Source organism: Pezoporus flaviventris, unplaced genomic scaffold (assembly GCF_033815535.1).
Source record: "Pezoporus flaviventris isolate CSIRO_AGI_PZ_B2104156 unplaced genomic scaffold, CSIRO_AGI_Pfla_v1 ptg000007l, whole genome shotgun sequence".
NCBI classification, from domain to species: domain Eukaryota; kingdom Metazoa; phylum Chordata; class Aves; order Psittaciformes; family Psittacidae; genus Pezoporus; species Pezoporus flaviventris.
In genome coordinates this window covers 69,252,841-69,258,532 of record NW_026892555.1, presented here as the reverse complement: position 1 = coordinate 69,258,532, position 5,692 = coordinate 69,252,841, and the positions used below count along the sequence as shown (strand labels likewise).

The window sequence follows — 5,692 nt, the reverse complement described above, 5'->3', positions numbered from 1 at the left end:
ATATATTTTTTAGCAGATCTGCCATTAGGTGTCTGTTCAGATCACTGTGTGGCAATAGCTACATTTTTTGGCCTGGAAGGGAAAATATAACTAAATGTTTAAAATACGTTCTTTTAAATTAATATAAACACACACAAATTTTGTATATAAATGCAGAAGCACACACATATACTAATTGTAATCTTGTCTTTAAATCATCTGCTCTTTACTTTTATCCTAGGAAAGCCTACGAAAAGGAAAAAACTTAATCCCACAGTAATAACTTCAGATAATACAGCATGAATATGTTTTGATATGCTGAAAGTCTCTTATCTACAAAAAGGCTCTGAAGGAGGAGAGATTTTGAACTATGAATTTAATTTTGACCAGTATTTGGTTCATATACATCACAGGAAGATGTAGCTGGACAGGAGTTTTCAAATGATGAATGATTTTCCAAGAAATGTGTTTTCCACAAGCCCAGGATTTTCCAAAGGAAGATTCAATTTTCTTCTAAGCCATTTACTTTCTGTGAGCAAAAAAACCCATAAAGAATGTATTGTCTTTCATTTTTTTTTGATCCAAATCATTATTTCATGCCATTCAATTAGCATGGTTTAACATCAAACTGATTTAACCAGTAATATTTCACTAAATTGTAGAAGTGGTAGAGTTTCTATTTGATTATGTGTGGGGTCTGTTTATACTCTGTTGCTATTGTTGTTGCACTCTGCAGGCAGTTTGTGTAAAAGGAACCGTTTTATTTCGGCAGTGGGAATATACAAGACTTTTAGCCAAATTTAACTAATGCAACAGGTACCAAAGGTCTTGTTTCTAGAAAAGATTGCACAGAATGAGGATTCACTTTCAGCTTCTTGCATAAGGACAGCTGTTAGGTCTATGTCCATACTACACTAGAAATGTGCCTGGGAACCTTCCCTAAGTACAATTAGCATGAAATAGCTAAGACCTATGATACTAAATTCTTTTAGTCTCCACCACAGAGATTGATGAGCATTGGGAATGGTCCTTGGGATGGTGTAAACCCCAAGATGTGCCAAGAAAATATTGGGCATTAGCTAATTTACATTTAGGGCACACAGGAGTAGTTTAATGGAATAGACAATCACATTCCAGTACTTTGCTGACAGAATAATCTGCTAGCCTAGACACAGCCTTCGAGGATTAAAGATAAATTTCAGATATAGACTGATCAAGATGTCCTTCCCAAAGCTGTATATTATGCAATGGGAAACCTGGAACTTCACATGAAGTACACCAATTGTCTCATTTGAGGCACTTAATAGGATATTTAGAGGGATGTTTTTCAGTGATAAAGAAAAATTACATCATTCTGCTTAACATCATTGAAATGTGTCTGCCAATCAAACTAATTCAGAGGAGTGATTCTGGACTGTATAAACATTTATCACAGAAGTAATACATTCATGGATATTTTCCTGATATTTGCCACCAGCTAAACTGTGAGTTTCAAGTTATTTCAGAATATTGTTGAACGTCAAGAGGTAATATAACATATCAAGAGAATTGTGTCAAAATTCTGGCAGTAAAGAGCTGGCTTAATTAAATACTTTTAAACATTTTTTAAATAGAAAGTAACACTGAAATATCTATAATCTGAAGTTTGATAAAAGAATCCTATGTATTTTAACAGAATATCTGATCCATAACAATAAAGTCCATAGCTTGGAAGTAAAATCCATGCTGCACTGTGGCACCATAACCATTGTCCTGTTTTCAACATTTGTTTCTGGATGAAGTGAGTATTTAAACAGCAAAGATTAAGTTTCACACTGAATGCCAGTTATCTTCTGAACTCCAAAAGGTTTCTGTGAGACAGTATATAAAAGGACATTTGGACGAGCCCTACAGGTTATGGTTACAGATGCAGTCTTACAGCTATTATTCCAATATAAATTTAGATAATGAGTTAAGCTTACTTCCTCTTCTGGCATACTATTCTCACTGACTTCTCCTCAACATAAAATATTCCTTTAAGCAAAATATTTTGTTGGTCTAAAAAGCTATTTAATTATACTGCATCATACAGGATAAATGAAACTGCATTATCAAAAAACTACCCAGCTTTCATGGTGGATTTCTATACAGTTGTACTACTTGTGCCAAATGTAATTAAGACCTTCCATTTTCAATTTCAAGTTTACAAAAGGAAAGCACAAATGGAGGTATTTATTTTATATTATACCATACCCTTCTCAATTAGCTAGTGAGAATAGGCCTTCCTCAGAATGATAGCTCTTCTGAAGTTTCCCTTTCCATGCTTTCATGCAGGATTCTGTGTGCGCTTTTAAATTGATTTGTGTATCCACCTCGAATCTCTGGAAAGGCACATTTTAAAACTGCAATAGAAAATACATAAATATTTAAACACATTAGATACTCTTGAACTTTTACCTTGAGCAGTTTTATTCAGTTTGCATAAAAATGTATTTCTTTAAAGGCTGAGAAGAAACTGGAACATGAAGATACACACTCTAAAACCAGGCATGATAATGTTTACTTTAAGGAGTATTTTAGCTAAATAAAAAGATCAGAAAGAATTAAGTGGAATATTAAGAGCAGGTGCCACAGTAAGTGCAATACCTACAAGAAACAGAAAGCAAGAAGAAATATCTTAAAGAAAGTTTAACCTCCTAAATTCGCTCAAAATGTTAGTGTAGCTTTGTAAGTCTTTTAATTTGAAAACTGCATGTCACTCTCTTCTTTCAAAGTATGAGTGAAAAAGCAGAGTTTCTGTAGACACAAAAAATTAAAATCAATGAGAATCCCTCCATCTGTACTCCAGGGGCAGTACTGCCTTAACTAAAAAGTCATCATGATCCTCAGGTGTCTTGATGAAGATAGAGATGCCTAAGCATCAAGAAGCTAAATTTGACTTGGAACACTACTGCTTGCTAAAATGATGCAAGCTACTCCTGTCACTTCTTTCCTCTTTAATCTACACATTGTTATACCCATTTAAACTGAAGTGTTTCTGGAGATTTCTGAGGATTATCACTTTATAAACAATGTATAGGGAGTTTCAGACAAGAACATAAAAAAGAAAAACTGTTACCTATAAGAAATGACTGCAAAATTTGGTATTACTTGAAAAAAATAACAGTATCTTAGGTAAAAAAAAAAAAAAAATCCTCATATAACTGCACAAAACAAATATATTCCTAACACAAAGCATACATTGTTAAAAAGGAGCACCTGACTACTTTTTTTAATATTGCCTTTATAACTTCAATCATTCCAAATGTCCCCAAATTGTTATTGCCAACAGAATTAGCAAAATATTCGTGCTTCCCTTTGAAGTTAGATATGACCATAACACATACTTTCCACTACCTCAAGTCTGATTACACAGATTTTGATTTTTATTTTCAATAAACTAAAGATGGCTGCTGATTTTCTTGTACACGTTAGAAGGCAACAGAAGACAGTAACATGTGAAAAGAATTTATTTCATTCCTGATGCATGCACACTCGAGATGTAGCTAGAAAAAAGTTAACACAGGAATCACAACAAACAGTTGCATTACACCAACTTGTTAATGCTATGTTAAGCTACTGTTAAGCTATGCCTAAATCAAAATCACAGTATCTGGTATGTCTACAAGGTGACAAAAATTGGTAGCTGTTTAGAAAAAAAATATTAATGACAGAAACATGGAAACTGCAGGTCAGGATGTAGTAAGAAGATGTACAGTGCATGAGTGCCCCTTAGCCTCTCAGGATAGTGACGACAGAAATTAACCTACCACTAGGAATTGTCTTGTGGCTGTAAACTGGCCATAGCATTTTATCAGTTGTATCTTGGTATTGCGCTGTTGGGAGTGCAGTGTGCTTAGGTAAAATCTTCCAAATTACAAAAATGTAAACCAGCTGGAGAAGAGCAATCTTCCTTTCCATTCTAAAGTGTTACTTAAAATACAATTACCTCAGCCTTGCAAATCAGCTAGAGGGCATCCCAGATTATTACATGGGAAATCAAGGTGTGTACTCCACAATAAAAGTAAGTACATTAGTCTAATGATCACCTTAAACCCAGATTTATCTTTTTTTATTTGGTTTAGTGACTAGCCTAATTTTGTATAACATGAAGTTCAAATTTATTTCTTTGATCTACAGGACTGTTATCTAATCACAGCAGCCAGATATTGAACAAGATTATTACCTTGTCTGGTCATTTTGTTTGCAGACACAGGACAGTTCCCCACAGCTTTTCTAAGATCCAAATCAAAGGGCTTTCATTATAGTCACAGAAATTATCTCTTAGCATTACAAATTTTCCCTAATACTCATCTTCTCTTTGTTTTCATCTCTCTACATTTTGTAACAAACTCTGTACCTAACAATTTTCTTTGCTTCAGGGTTTGAAAGCTACTTAGCATAACATGGCTGTTCTCAGCCAAATGTTGCTAATACTCTCTGTAACCAAATTTCTCTGCTATAGATATTCTGGCCTGAAATTTGTCATAGTTGGGAGCAGATTTTAAAGTCATTTAAGCCTTTAATTCTATTAGGAAACCAGGGAAGTTAGTGGCCTAATTAACTTTGATGACTTGTGCCTTAGATTTTAAGAGATGCAACTCTTTTTAAAGGGCAAACATTGCATTTGAAAGGTTTTTATGAAGCCTGTCACATTCCAGATTTTGAGCAAACACTCATATCCAACTGTCAGGTAACATTTTCTTAATGAAACCTTACATGTAAAGGTTAAGTGAGAAGAAAACCATTGCGATGTGTCAAAGTAAAGACGCAAGCTCCTCCCCCCTCCCCCCCAGTATGCATTTATCATTTGTGGTTTTACATGAGTTGGAATGGAAGACAGCTGAATTTACATTCTGGATATGTTTGAAGAACAGCTCCTCACCATAAGAAGTGTGGCTACTGTTTCATAGAATAAACATCAAGATGAACTGGCTTTGTTAACACATTAATGTCCAAGGCTTAAAAAAAAAAAAAAAACCAAGATGTTTTACAAGATTTGAAAGAGAATTAGAAAACAAGGCTCACTTGAGAGACGTAGAGGTACAGGGCTTCACCACTGGTGATGGGAACCAGAATTTAAAATTCCTGACAAATATTCAGGAAGTTCATAAGTAAATGGATAAAACCTGAAGAAATGAAAGCACGTGCAGTCCTTCCATGTACTAAGCAAGACAGAAGAGATTGAACAAATATTTATACGACTTATCTATGTTTTTGATGGAAACTAATTTGCTTACTGTAAACTAGATGATTGAATAGAGCAACCTAGGGAAATTTCCTTGAGAATCCTCATATGTAAAGTACATAGCACTAACAAGCAATTAATAATATGAACCATAAGAAATCAAATTTAGAAATGATAACATATTGTTCAAAGACAGCAAGTGCAACATCAGTATGAGGTAAAAAAAAAAAAAAAAAGCTCAAAGTGCAACAGTTTGGTTCAGAAAGCATTCCTGTTATGCCCTCCTTCCACCACTGGTAGAGAAGACCATCCCTCCCCAGTATTCCTCTCTACGTATCTGTTTAAGATGCCAGTTTCTTGACACCTGTAAGAATGTTTTAATCCTTCATATTCACCTTCTCAATGGCTTTCATATTTCAGTGTCTCTGGGAATAAGTACAGCAGCAGAGCTACATCAGAGCAGCAGGCAATAGGCAGGCAAAGCCTCCTCCCCTGCCTCCAGCTTTT

The 5,692-nt window shown here is 34.7% G+C and overlaps 1 long non-coding RNA gene across 1 annotated transcript; it reads left to right on the top strand.

Moving 5' to 3' along the window:
• The first annotated feature begins 839 nt into the window (after nucleotides 1-839).
• LOC133266398 (uncharacterized) lies at nucleotides 840-5,396 on the top strand. The gene is made up of 2 exons (XR_009742369.1): nucleotides 840-1,497; nucleotides 2,425-5,396. It is a non-coding gene; the product is annotated as an uncharacterized LOC133266398 (long non-coding RNA).
• Nucleotides 5,397-5,692: the final 296 nt, after the last annotated feature.